This window comes from Narcine bancroftii, chromosome 2 (assembly GCF_036971445.1).
Source record: "Narcine bancroftii isolate sNarBan1 chromosome 2, sNarBan1.hap1, whole genome shotgun sequence".
NCBI lineage: Eukaryota > Metazoa > Chordata > Chondrichthyes > Torpediniformes > Narcinidae > Narcine > Narcine bancroftii.
In genome coordinates this window covers 115,201,870-115,216,969 of record NC_091470.1, presented here as the reverse complement: position 1 = coordinate 115,216,969, position 15,100 = coordinate 115,201,870, and the positions used below count along the sequence as shown (strand labels likewise).

General features: G+C 42.8%; 1 non-coding gene across 1 annotated transcript; it reads right to left on the bottom strand.

Annotated features, from left to right (window-relative positions):
- Positions 1 to 12,506: 12,506 nt before the first annotated feature.
- On the bottom strand, positions 12,507 to 12,609 carry LOC138755954 (U6 spliceosomal RNA). The gene has a single exon (XR_011352650.1). It is a non-coding gene; the product is annotated as a U6 spliceosomal RNA (small nuclear RNA).
- Positions 12,610 to 15,100: the final 2,491 nt, after the last annotated feature.

Below are 15,100 nucleotides of genomic sequence, written 5' to 3'. Positions count from 1 at the left end.
TGCTCTATGATAATTTTTAAAGTTTAGTAACTGCAAACCACCTTGTTTGTACCACACTGTTAATTTATCTAATGCTATCCTCAGTTTCCCCCCTTTCCATAAAAATGTCCTTATTATTCTCTTTAGTTCATTGAAGAATTTCTCTGTTAATGGAATTGGTAACAATTGAAATAAGTATTGTATCCTTGTGAAGACATTCATTTTAATGCAATTTACCCTCCCTTTCAATGATAGTGGCAATTCTCTCCATTGTTTTCAGTCTTCCTGTAATTTCTTCATTAATGGCTGATAATTTAATTTGTACAAGTGGCTTAAATTATTATCTAACCTAATACCTTGGTATCAAATTGCTTGTGTTTGCCATTTAAATGGTGATTCTTTTTCAAATTCTGTATAATCCACATTACTCATTGGCATCACTTCACTTTTATCTGAGTTGATCTTGTACCCCGATATTTCTCCATATTCCTTCAATTTCTTATGCAGATCTTTTATTGATATTTCCGGTTCTGTTAAGTATACTATGATGTCATCTGCAAATAAACTGATTTTGTACTCCTTCTCCTTTATTTTGATCCCTTTTATTTTATTTTCTTTTCTTATCAGTTCTGCCAATGGTTCTATTGCTAACGCGAACAGTGAGGGAGATGGTGGACATCCCTGCCTAGTTGACCTGCTTAATTTAAATTGGTTCAATACATATCCATTTACTGTCACCTTCACCAATGGTCCATTATATAATGCTTTAATCCAATTAATATATTTTTCTGGTAGATTGAACCTCTGTAATACTTTGAATAAATAATTCCATTCTACCCTGTCAAAGGCTTTCTCTGCATCTAAAGCAACAGCCACTGTTGGCATCTTATTTCCATGAAATGCATGAATTAAATTAATAAATTTACAAACATTATCCACTGTTGGTCTTAATAAATCCAGTTTGATCTTGTTTTACTATTTTTGATACACAGTTGGCCAATCTGTTTGCTAATAATTTTGCTATTATCTTATCTGAATTAAGTAGAGATACATGATGCTGGTGTTAGTGGACCCTTCCCCGTCTTTGCTATTACTGTAATTGTTGCTGTCTTACATGAATCTGACAAGTTTTATGTTTCTTCTATCTGGTTCATTACTTCAAGGAGAGGAGGAATTAATAACTCTTTAAAAGTTTTATAGAATTCTATTGGGAATCTATCCTTTTCAGGCGTTTTATTGTTCGGCAGCTTTTTTAATATATCCTGTATTTCCTCTATTTCAAATGGTTTTATCAGCTTGTTTTGCTCCTCGTTGCAATTTCAGCAGTTCAATTTTAGCTTAAAACTCTTCTATTTAGTCTTCTTTCCCCTCATTCTCAGTTTGATATAATTGTTCATAAAATTCCTTAGTTCTCATTAATCTCCATATGTAATTTGTTTGTTTTTTTTCCTTGATGCCAATACAATTCTTTTAGCTTGTTCTGTTTTAAGTTGTCAGGCTAATATTTTGTCTGTTTTTTTTTTCTACTACCTCATAATACTTTTGCTTTATTTTCATTATGTTCTTCTCCACCTTATACATTTGTAATGTTTTGAATTTTATTTTTTTGTCCGCCAATTCTCTTCCTTTTGTTATATCGTTCCTTGTTGCTAGTTCTTTTTCTGTACTTACTATCTCCCTTTCCAACTGTTCTATTTCCCGATTGTAGTCCTTTTTCATCTTTGTTACATAACTTATTATCTGCCCTCTAATGAAGGCTTTCATTGCATCCCATAATATAAATTTGTCTTTCACTGATTCCGTATTTATTTCAAAGTACATTTTGATTTGGCATTCAATAAATTCTCTAAATTCCTATCTTTTAAGTAGCATGGAGTTTAACCTCCATCTATATGTTCTTGGTGGGATGTTCTCCAGTTCTATTGCAAATAACAGGGGTGAGTGATCAGATAGCAATCTAGCTCTATATTCAGTTTTCCTAGCTCTCCCTTGAATATGGGCCAACAACAAAAACATATCAATCCTTGAGTATATTTTATGTCTACTCGAATAATATGAGTACTCCTTCTCCCTTGGGTGCTGCCTCCTCCATATATCCATAAGTTTCATTTCCTGCATTGATTTAACCATAAATTTGGCCAGTTTATTCTTTTTGCTAGTCTTTTGTCCAGTTTTATCCAACATTGAATCCAAATTAAGGTTAAAATCCCCTCCTATCAATATATTCCCCTGCATATCTACAATCTTCAAAAAAAATCTTGCATAAACTTTTGATCCTCTTCATTAGGTGCATATATATTGATCAAATTCCAGAATTCTGAATATATCTGACACTTTATCATTACATACCTCCCTGCTGGATCTATTATTTCCTCCTCTATTTTGATTGGTACATTTTTATTTATTAATATAGCTACACCTCTGGCTTTTGAATTATTCGATGCTGCCTCCTGCACAAATGCTATAATCTAATTTTTTTCTTTTTTTCAGGAAATTTAATAGCCTTTTTTGTTTAATTTGGTTATGTATTCCATTAATATTTATAATCATATAGTTCAACATGACCATCTCATATTCTGTTTACACCTCATTTCTGCTTTCTCACCACCACCTTCCCCTCTTTCCATTTTCCCTTTATTATTCCTTGCCCTCTCCAGTATATTTTCTCTTGTGTATCTCAGAAATTTTACTAAAACGGATCTTGGTTTTTGTTGTGACTGTGGTTTTGGGGCTAGTGTTCTGTGTGCTCTTTCTATTTCCATTCCTTCCTGTATTTCTGGCATTTCCAGGACCGTTGGTATCCATTCTTTTATAAATTCTTTCATATTTGTGCCTTCTTCATCTTCCTTTAGGCCCACTGTCTTTATGTTGTTTCACCTACTATAGTTTTCCATTATATCCATCTTCTGAGCTAACAACTCTTGTGACTCTTTAACTTTTTTGCCATTTTCTTCCAATTTTCTTTTTAAGTAATTCACTTTCATTTCTACAGCCGTTTTTCATTCTTCCACATTTTCTAATCTTTTCCCTATTTCTGTCATGACCAGCTCTATTCTACTCACTTTTTCTTCTGTACTTTTCAATTTACTAAATTCTAATGTCAACCATTTTTTTAATGCTCTCATTTGTTCTTTAAAATTTTTTTATTTATATACTGTCCATCTATTTTACCTTCTATTTCTCTGTGCTGAGCTTGGTCTTCTTCTTCCTCTTCTTCTGTGTCTGCACTTGTGTTTGTGTCTTCTTCTCTTTCTTGTATCTGTGTCTCTTCTGACTTGTTGAGTTGCTTGCCTCACTTTGCTGGACTTCTTGCTTGGCTTCTTGCTGTTGGTCCTCTTCTTCTGGGCTAGTCATCTGTTGGGCCTCCTGTTGCTGTTCTTTTTTCCTATCACTCTCTTTCCCGTCGCTTTCCTCTTCTTCCAGCTGAGAGCCCCGATGTCTGGCATCCCTCAGCTGGTCGCACTGTGTTAGTTCACTCCTCAGCTGGGCCCTCCTCCTGTCAGTGTTTTCTTTTTCCTTAGTGTGCGTATTGCGCATTTCTGTTTGGCTCAGAGAGCCATTTTTGCAGTCCAGCGGTTGGGAGGTCACGATTCTGCGGGGTCATCACCAACCTTGGGGGGGTGGGGGGAGGTGGGCTCTTTTCTCCATGATGGCTCCCTGTTTCTTCATGCAGGTAAGGCCTTCTCCTTTCTCTTCTGGCTTTTTTTTTTCCCCGTTGTTTTTACTTTTTACTTCTTGGGTGCCATTTTCTTTCTTTTCTCCACAACTTTATCTTTTATTTGTTATGTTTTGTGTTTCTTGAACTTTGTATTTTCTTCACTTTATTCCTTCTTTTCTGGAGAGGGCTGGTATTCTCCTACCGGCCATTACTCCATCATGTGACTCCTGGTGTGGGAATACTTGATGCTGACACATTCTCTGTGGGAGCTCGTTCTCACACTTACATCCCTCTCCTCAACGCAGGACAATCCTTGCTAAAATAAAAAGCAAAATGAAGGAACTGAATACTTTGAAAATTGTGTTGGCTGAACTGAAACAATTCCAGAGGAATTTTCACAAGTGTATGTGGTTGGATTTGCAAAGAGCACTCAGGGAGGCAGCAAGGAGCTGGAGGGGAGAGAGGGGGCTGAATTTGTGTGGAGATGTCATCAGTGGGGAATCCCAGATCTGAAATTCTTACCATGGATAATGGCCGGTAGGAGAATACCAGCCCTCTCCAGAAAATAAGAAATAAAGTGAAGAAAATACAAAGTTCAAGAAACACAAAACATAACAAATAAAAGATAAAGTTGTGGAGAAAAGAAAGAAAATGGCACCCAAGAAGTAAAAAGTAGAAACAACGGAAAAAAAAAGCCAGAAGAGAAAGGAGAAGGCCTTACCTGCACGAAGAAGCAGAGTCCAATTTAGAACAAGGACCATGGTGCTTAAAAACTTCGGCTGACAACTAAAGGTGTTGCTGCAATTTATTTTCTAGGAATATATGGGTCAGCACAACATCACAGGCTGAAGGGCCTGTACTGTTCTGGAGTGTTCTATGGTCTAATTGTGACACATAGTGGAGTATGGTTTAGAAAGAAGGTTATATTGTTCTGTAACATGAGCAGACTTGCAGCGGTTAATGTTTTTCTCATACCGGGTCACACTCTCTGCTTGGAATTGGTTGAGCTAAAGCATCAGATAAATGAACAAACAGGTTGAGGTTTGTCAACCAGTGGATGTGGTCTGGGTTCCCTGCTGCACATGGGATGCCATACTCAGCCTGTCCTGTTGGATGCCATTCACTTCACGGGGGCCAAGGCTTGGAGGCTGGAGCAGGAGGCCTGGTTTTGGGGAGAAGGCAGAGGCAGCCTGTCACAGAGTGAATCAATACTAAAATGCAACAGAAAACACAGGAAATACTCAGCGGATCAGGCACTATTTGTGGGGAGGGTAAAACAATGCTGTCTTTGCTCTGTTCTCTCTCTGCAACTCTGCATTCTGCACTGTTCGAACACTACAGCATAGTACAGGCCCTTTGGCCCACAATGTGCCAATTTATGTACACCTACCAAAAAAGTACCAAGCTCTCCCTACCCCATAACCCTTTATTTTTCTTCCATCCATGTGCCTGTCGAAGAGTCTCTTAAATGTCCCTAACATTCTAGCCTCCACCACCACCCCTGGGAAGGCGTTCCAAGCACCCATGACTTTGTCTAATTAAAAACCTGCATCTCGTGTCTCCCCTAAACTTTCCTCCCTTTGTACAGATGTCCTCTGCTGTTTGCTGCTCTCACCCTGGGAAACTGGCACTGGCTGTCCACTTTATTTGTGCTTCTCATAATCTTTTAGACCTCTATCAAGTCTCCTCTCATCCTTCTATGCTCCAAAGAGAAAAGTCCCAGCTCTGCTAACCTTGTCTCATAAGACTTGTTTCTCAATCCAGGCAACATCTTGGTAAATCTCCTCTGAACCTTCTCCACAGCTTCCACATCCTTCCTGTGACCAGAACTGAACAGAATATTCTAAGTGTGGTCTCTCCTGAGATTAGTAGAGCTGCAACATGACCTTATGACTCCTGAATTCAATCCATAGGCCTTCTTAACTCTTGGAAACCTTAAGAGATGTAAGGTCCCTCTGTTCTTCACACTGTTAAATATCTGACCATTAACTGTGTACTTTGCCTTCAAGTTTGTCCTTCCAAAATGCTTCCCCTCACATTTATTCAGATTGAACTCCATCTGCCACTTTTCTGCTCAACTCTGCATCCTGTCTATATTCTGTTATAACCTTCAACATAATCCACAGCTCCTCCCACCTTCACGTCATCTGCAAACTTACTGACCCATCCCTCTACTTTGTTAGCAGAGCTGCGGCTTTTCCTCTTTGCACTATGGAAGGATGAGAGGAGACTTAATAGAGGTCTATAAGATTATGAGAGGCATAGATAAGGTGGACAGCCAGTGCCTGTTTCCAGGGGGGGGTGGGGGGTGGAAATTAGCAAACACCAGAGGACATGTGTACAAAGTGAAGAGAGGAAAGTTTGGGGGGGAGAACCAGGAGTTGTGGGTGACTGGAATGCATTGCCAGGGATGGTGGTGGAGGCTGGAACAATGGGTCATTAAGAGACTCTTGGAAAGAAACAAGGATGGAAGTAAAATAGAGGGTTATGGAGTAGGGAGGATTTAAGTTCTTATCGGTAGGTAAATATGGGTCGGCACAACATCATGGGCTGAAGGACCTGTACTGTTCTACGTTCTGTGTCTTTGTTCCTTTGACGCCTGTGAAGAGGCCACTCAGCTCCTCGAGTCTGCTTCAGTAAGATTGCTGCTCAGCTGGTGAAACCTCAGCTCCACATCCTTGATCACCTCTGATAAGCAAGGAGGTGAAAGGTTATCAATCATTTATTAACCGCTGCTTTAAAAATATTTAGTCTCTGCTTCCACTTTGAGTTCCAAAGACATGGCCCTATAATGGAAAGCATTTTCACAACCCCTCTGTCTTTAGTGGGCAGCTGTGAAGAGCATTCTGGGTGGTATGGAGGTGCCAACTCTCAGCACAAGAATAAACTCCAGGGGGTTGTTAACTCAGTCTGGAAACATCACAGACACCAGACTTCACTCCATCGAGGACATCTACATGAGGCAGTGTTTTAAAAAAGCAGCCTCTATCCTCAATTACCCCACCACCCAAGCCAGGCCCTCTTCATTCTGCTCTCATTAGGGAAAAGGTCCAGGAGCCTGAAAATAAGTACTCAGCGGCACAAGGACAGCTTCTTCCCCTCTGCCATCAGATTCCTGAATGAACAATGAAGCAAAGACACGGCCTCGATTTTCATGCGCTGATATTGTTTAAAATTTATTTTGTAAGGTGGTTTATATAAATGTTTGCTCTGTGATGCTGCCTCAAAATGATTTGTTCATGACAATAAATTCTGATTCTTATTTTTAAAGTGACCCTACCTCAGATCTAGATCTCATCCTCCCAGAGAAGAAACATTCTCTCCAATATCCACCCCGTCAAGATGCCTCAATTTCAATGAAATCATCCTTAATCTTTGGCGTGAACAAGCCCAGCCTGTGGTACATTTCCTCATCAGGCAACACACCTTAACTTCCTATTTCTCCAGTTTACGAGCAGTTTCTGATCTATCAAGATTCAGAATTTCTTCAGTGTCATGAAATAAGACAGATGTAACATAACATGAACTTGGCTTGAATGCTGTAAGGCAGATTCACCATCAGAAGAAAGTTGGCTCCTCTTATAGCAAGAGAAAAAGAAGCAAAAGAGAGCCCCACCCCAGAGTCACTGAGTGTCAGTGGATTCACCTCCAGGACTCCTGCAGCCGCACAGACTCCAGTCCAAACCATCAACAACCAGTACTCCGACATGACCAGGAAGTCTTCAGCACCCTCTCGCATCTCGGTTCAGATACTTGGTCCCCCTTCAGCCAGTCTCCAGCAGTTCACAGCAAGGTGCGAGTCCTTTGACCACAGTTGTCAGCAGCCCACATAGGGTCCTCACCTTAACTGCGCTATCTCTCCTGTACTATGTTCTCTCCTCAATGCTACCAGGAGATTGTGCTTCAGGAGAAGTAGAGGAAAATTCTAAGCACAGACACTCCAGATCCATTATCATTTCACTGAATTCCAATCACATGTCATTTCTTAATCAATCTAACTGAATGGAAATTCAGGGAACAAATTGATGAGATTCCTTGTCCACTCTGCAGAGAATCAAATAACTTCCCATTCATTTCAAAATTCAGAATTCCAATGGGTTAAAATGTCCAAGTCATCGCCTTCATTTAAAAATTCCCCTTGTAATCCTTCCAAAGTATCCCCTTTCACGTTCGCTACATCCAAATGTGTTTTATTCACCACTCATTGGCTTGTTTGGCGTGTTTTAAAATGTAATCATATTTGTAGAAGCTTTTTTTTTCTAGCGTTCCTTGGATTGGACTGGTGAACGAATGAAGTGGATTGTGGACAAAGAGGCAGAAATTAGTCATTTTCATCTGCCATTTATGGAAATCCTGAGCCAGGCACTACTTTTCTTGGCAAGTTGCTGATGCACTTAGCAGGATGTAAACATACCTACAACTGGTTCATCGACCAGGGCAGTGTCCACTGCTTTTTACACAAGGGAATAATGGCCCATGTCACTAATTAGCCAGTAATCACACAATCCTACGGTCAAACAGATAATTGGCTAATCTTGCCGCTGAAGGAGACTCAGATTTGATTTCATGCACATAATTTGCAGCTATCTTCCACTCTGCATTTGTTTCACTAAGATCAACTATCTTATTAGTTTTATTTAAATGGTGGTTTTATTTGAAATCCCACAACTGCGGGGTCTGTGCCAAGGATGGTGGTTCCTATAATCGGCAGTGGTCATGAGGGGTTGTGGATTCCAGGGAAGTGGAGGTCTGGAAAAAAAACAGGGACACCACCTCCCTTTCTTCCCCCCCCCTCCCCCCACCTCCCCTCTCCCCACCATCTGAGAAAGAAGCAGAGGAGACGAGCCAGGGGATGGTGACCACGGCAGACCAGCTAGGGGTTTTGCGGCAACGAACTGCTGGTGACTCAAGGAGAGGGACCCACGCAGGCTGTGGGCTGCTGGAGACTGGCTGAAGGGGTGCCAGGTATCGGAACTGGTTGCGAGAGGTGAGGACACTGAAGAGTTCCTAATTGTGTTGGAGCTTGTGTTGCTCTGTGTGGCTGTGGGAGCACTGGAGGTGAATCCACAGACACTTGGTGACTCTGGGAGATCTCTTTTGCTTCTCTTTCTCTGATTGTAAGAGGCACTTCAGGCAATTTCTGCTGACGGCGAATCTGTCTGCCTTACCGCAGATGAAAGGCAATTTCATATAATATGACCCTGTTTTTATTAAATGACAATAAACTGAATCTTGAATCTATGATCCTCTGCTCCAAGGTTCCTCTCTCACTACTTGAAGACCTACAGAATCCCCCCCTCCCCACACCCCTCAAAATCATATCCTTTTGATCTTGTCTTAAAAGCCTCCCAATTATTACTGGTTTTGTCTATATTCAAGTCTGCTCCAATTTTTGTCACTCCCTCTCAAACCCTCAGCTGCTCCATGCTAAGCATTTACGGATGGCATGGTTGGCTTAGCGGTTAACACAGCACCATTAGAGCGGCAGTGATTGCAACGGGGTTTGAATTCGACGCTGTCTGTGCGGAGTTTGTCCATTCTCCCCGTGTCTGCATGGGCTTTCCCTGGGCGCTCTGGTTTCCTCCCACCCTTCAAAAACATACAGGGCTTGTAGGCCAATTGGGAGGCACGGGCGTGTGGGCTGAAAAGGCCCGTCTGTTTAATTTTTTTTAAAAATATCCCCTAGGCTGGGTCCCATTTCTATCTAATGGGGAGCCCAGCACATTGAGGCATCTTCTGCCACAGTGTTGGTTCCAGTTATCAGTTGGTACCCGTGTAAATCAAATACTTGCCCCACAGGAAGGAAGGTGAACGAAATGATCGGAGTGGACCTGGGAGATTTGGAGCAATGGATAGTTGGCTGGCAGGGAGCATGGCTATCTTCTGGAAAGAATGATACAGACAGGACAACGTGATGAGAGGGGGGGATAAGAGAAGGGTAAGCAGCAAACATGAGAATAGCGCGCTCACTCTCCCACATGAATCTGACTCTTAATAGCAGTGAAAAAGGTAAGGAACAAATCAAGCTGTCAAGTTGTGTGATGACATACAGTACAAGGTAAGAGAATCTGTGAGATCAAATCACTGGCAGATAAAAATAGAACCTCTGCCTTTTAACCATTTAGTCAGTAATTCGATCCAAGCACTTTACAGGAAACCGTGATTGAGAACACCTTTCCAGACATTTTTTTCCTCAGAAATAAGATTTAATTTGGCAAATTTTCAGTCTAGACATATGTTAAAGAAACATTTGGGAACCCATTCTAATAACTTTTAATCCCAGTATTTCCATTCCAATTAACTTGAGGTCCAACTCCAAAGCTGCCATAGCTGAGAAGTTTGGTTTGGGGATAATTGGATGCCAAACATTTAACTCTTTCAGATCGCACTCCCTCCTGTCTGGGAACCCATTGGAAATAAATTGGTTAAATTTTGCAGTAAAACATACTGTATACAGGCAAATAAATGTCAATATTTCTGTTGGAGTGGTTTGCTGAAACTGTTTCCCTGTGAATCAGCTTGCCTTAAGTACTTGAAACTAAGGTAATGTCGTGAGGTTCTGTTTCCGTTCAATAAAACTCTGGCGAGACCACACTTGGAGGACTGTGTTCCGTTCTGGTCCACCACATTACAGGAAGGATGTGGAAGCTATGGAGAGGGTGCAGAGGAGATTTACCAGGATGTTTCCTGGATTGGAGAATGTGTCTTATGAGGCAAGGTGAACAGACCTGGGACTTTTCTCTTTGGAGTGATAAAGGATGAGATGTGCCTTAATAGAGATCTACAAGATTATGAGAGGCACAGAGAGGGTGGAGAGCCAGTACCTTTCTCCCCAGGCAAGAATAGCAAACACCAGAGTATGTCTGTACAAGGGGAGCAGAGAAAAGTTTAGGGGAGATGTCAGGGGTAAGATTTTTAGAGTTGTGGGAGCCTGGAATGCATTGTTGGGATGGTGGTGGATGCTGGAACGTTAGGGACATTTAAAAAATTCTTAGGTACATGGATGCAGGTAAAATAGAGCGTTATGGGTGTGAGGTAGGTGAGTAGATTTCTACTAGTCAGCACAAGATTGTGGGTTGAAGGGCCTGCAGTGTGATGGAATGATCTTTGTTCTTCCACAGTGCATTTGATTCTCTCCTTTCCAGAGCAGAGTATATCTTAGAAAAATGGTCAATCCAGATTCTTCTGCTCTCCTAGCTTGCCTTGCAGTTTCTGTGTCAATAACACAATATGGGAAAGGAGATTGGTTTCACTGCTTACCCCAAAGGACAAGTTTAAACCGCTGTCAATCATTGCCCATCATTGACCCCTTTCTTGAGGGGAAGATGGGATATTACAGAGCCTCAGCTATGACCTACGATTTACAGAGAGGTCCAATTGAACACAACTGTTCACACTCAATTTTCCTGTCAGGTCATTCCTACAGCTCCTGGTAATGAGCTGTGTAACACACCGATGGAGGAGAGAAATTGTTCTTAAGTGAAAATAAACAGGAAAAGATCATTAAAAGGAATTGGCAAAAAGACTGTGAAGGTCTCTCAGACCTGTTAAAAATAGTGGTGAGCACAAAAATGTGCTAAATAATGAAATAACAGGAAAACAGACCAGTCCACTTATGATCTTCTCATCAGCCAGAGGAAGATGTCAGTGGGGAGTATCTGGTCATCCACAGGCTTTCTCTCCTAGTTTGTAACAGGGGCAGGCAACCGTTTACCATGTGTGAGCCAGATGGTGTGCCAATGGTTTAAGGCCAGACAGCACTGATGCTACCATCAGGCAGTCTCTGGGTTACAAATGTCCGACTTACGGACAACTCTTACTTATGAACGGACCATTCTCTCATTCATGAATGTACATGTTACCTCACAAATAAAACTTGTAGTAAGCCAATTTATTTAGCAAAGAGTAAAATTGCATCTCACCTGTAATGGCATTAATCCTGTTCAGTTACTGGGTTCCGGATTTTAAAAAGCCTAGGAAACTGACCCGCTAATCTTTACTGCAGCGCAGTTTTACATCCTGCGTCTCACGTTCGTGAACTACATACATCTGAAAATGTCCGACCATTTGGACCATGGACTAAACGCAGTACAGAGTTGCTTTTATAGAGTGAATAGGGGGGAAGGGTTCTCTAAATCGATAGGAAGGTGTGACAGGTAGGAACTGTTCTTCACTTCCATTCAGCTGAGAACACCTGGAGATCGACACCTGGACACGTATGTGGGCCAGATAAATTTGGATCGGTCTGTAGGTTGCCCACTCCTGGTTTATAATGTCACAAGTGGAAGTGGATGAACAATCCTTTCCCCAGGGGAGGGGAGTACAGCTTGGGCCTTGGTGGAAAGGTGAGAAGGGGGGACGCGAGGGGCACCTTCACACAGAGGATGGTTGGGTATATAGTCTGAACTAGCTGGGGAAGAGAAGGGTTTACATCAGGTGTGTGGGTAGGAACAGTTTAGAGCAGCAATTCTCAAGGATTTTTTTTCAGCTAAGGGCCCTTCCCCACCGCCCCCCCCACCCCACACCGAGGACTGTGCTCAAAGTTTGTGGGCCCCACTTCCCTGTGAACCAGTCAAGCTTTGGTTTCTTCTGAACTTCTCTCCTACCAACTACATAAAAAAGTATTTGTGTTATGTGAGGTGAAAAGAAAACAAGGCTTTTACTTTAATGTGCTGTGGCTCCCGGGGGTGGGTGGGTGGTTTATAAGGACTCTGTTGAGAATGGCTGGTTTAGACAGATGAATGTAGTCAAGGTAGAGTTGACCACCTGTCTACCATGGACAAGTTGGACCAAAGGGCCTGTTCCATCATGTAGAATTCTATGACTCTTGGCTCAACACTGAGGCAGAGAAATGTTTTCCTGTTTTTTTAAAAATATGGAACGCTTCACGAATTTGCGTGTCATCCTTGTGCAGGGGCTATGCTAATCTTCTCTGTATCGTTCCAATTTTAGTTTATGTGCTGCTGAAGCAAGCATGTTTTCCTGCTTCTGAACCAGTTTGTGAAGCTGACATCACCATAAAAATGATTCCATTTCACTGCCTAATTCACACGGCATCTTTCAGTTGCTCCCATCAGGGAAGAGATCCAGAGGTATCAGAGCCAGCACCACCAATTTGTTCCGTGATATTTTCATGGAGCCCCTTGGCACTTGTGTAATGGTGGGACCATTTTGAGAACTGTTTTGATATTGGGGCTGAGGCTGTGTGGGACGTCCCGATCACAGCCGCAGAGGGTCCCGACACATCAGTGTTTGCTCACACTCCAGTTGCTAATCTACCATGGCAGTCCCTTGGGGAGATGGAGAGATACAGCACAGAGACGAGCCCTTCAGCCCACTGTTCTGTATTGGCTACCAACCACTCATTTACACTACTCCTACATTCATCTCATTTTATTTTCCACACATTCTTATCAACTCCCCCAGATACTACCACTCGCCAACACACCAGGGGGCAATTTCCTCTGTGAAATCTCTTTTAAGGGATGCCTACCCTGAAGAAGATCTGTGGGATTCTCTCTCACTGCTCCCCATCTGTCAACCCTGCTGCTCTCAAGCTCTACGACCATGTACTCACCCAGACTCACTACCATGTAGCCTTCCTTGCTACTTACTTCTTGTGCCTCGTGGTTACCCACCCCGGTTCTATGCGTTTCCCCCCCCCCCCCCCCCCCCCCCAGTTTGGCTCCCTCAAGGATTTAAGGTACCTGCACAGGATTGACTGTTGTTCTCTCCACTTCTCTCGACAACTCCTCTCCCTCACCACCTCTCCAACATTCTGTCTGGGCACCTGCCGACACTTTCCCAAACCTTGATGAAGGGCTCAAGCCCGACATGTCGGTTCTGTATTTTTACCTTTGGACACTGCTTGACCTGCTGACTTTCTCCAGCATTGTATTTTTACTTCAAGCACGAGGTCTACAGACATTCATGCCTTGCTACTTATCCTACCAACCTTCACCTCTTTGGGATATCGAGGGAATCTTGTGCAAAGAGGAAACCCATGCAATGGCAGGGTGAATGTGCATATTCCACCAGGCAGCACCTGAGGTCAAGACTGAATCTCTTTGAATTTCCACAGAGCTCCATCCCCCAGGATGGGAGCAGGTGGTGAGAGGTGCCTCCTCCCTCATTTGTTGTGCAGTAACCCTTCAATGAGCGTGTGAACGGGCTGACCATCCCTGAAGATTCTAGTTCCATACATTGGAAAAACAATCAGTGCTTCAGTGGAGTGGAAAACTCACACAAAAGAGGACTGAACCTGGATTTGTTGGTGCTGTAGGGAACACCTGTTTGGGCGGCATGGTTGGCATAGTGGATAGTGCAACACTGTTACAGCACCAGTGATCGGGACTGGGGTTTGAATCCGGCGCTGTCTTTAAGGAGTCTGTACATTCTCCCCGTGTCTGTGTGGGTGTCCTCCGGGAGCTCCGGTTTCCTCCCACCCTTCAAAACGCACCAAAGGTTGTATGTCAATCGGGTGTAATTGGGCATCACGAGCTCATGGGCCAGAAGGGCCTGTTACTGTGTGCCTAAATTTAAAATAAAAAAAATGAACTTGCACGTTTCTTGCTTGCACTGAAGTTTCCAGGTTTGTCGATGTTCCAGGAGAGGATTTTGTACCTTTTGCTGAGTCTCCCAGTGCCCAAACACTGGCAGGAGAGTCCACATCTTGCTCTTGCCGAGGTTCAGACTAAATTCAATGGATTCTCTTCTGTGCTGTCACATTCTGTCTTTCCTTTTAAATCCATCCAAAATTTTCCCACCCATCTTGCCACTCTCCAGATTTCTTCCCTCCATCTTTCTCTGACTCACTCTGTTCCTCTCGCTTTCATTCTCTCCCTCTCTCTTTATCCCCTGTTCCCACTCACATCCTCTCTCTATCTGTATCTTTCACTAGTTCTTGTCTTTTCCTCCCTCCTCTTCATCTCACCTTCCCTCCCCTCCTTCCTTCCACCTCTACCTCCTTTTTCCTCTCTCTGAGGGTGATGGGGCCCCTTATGATGCAAAGGACCTTGTGCACCTCCCTACATTTTGTTCATATTTTGATGAAGGGCTCAAGCAGGAAATGTGGGCTGACCCGTTCGACCTGCTGAGTTTCTCCACCACTGTGTTTTCACTTCAACCACGGAGTATGCAGACTTTTGTGTTTTGCCACCTCTGCACGATTCAGCTGCAGTACACAATCCAACCTCGCCCTCCCCTTGCCTGAGATGAGTCCACTCCAATCGGACTGCAGCAATCTGTAGCATCGAGAGACCAGACATCAGCCCTGTTAAATACCTGTTTGAATTTTGAGATTTCCAGCATTTACCTTTTGTAGGAAAGTTGGAAGATTCTTTGGAAACACAACACTGCCTTTCTCCAGACAGCACACAGTATTTTTCAGCCCTACATCACACTGGATGCCAGCTGTACGACATACATCATGACGTATTACATTAGCCTTCCACTGCAGGCCAG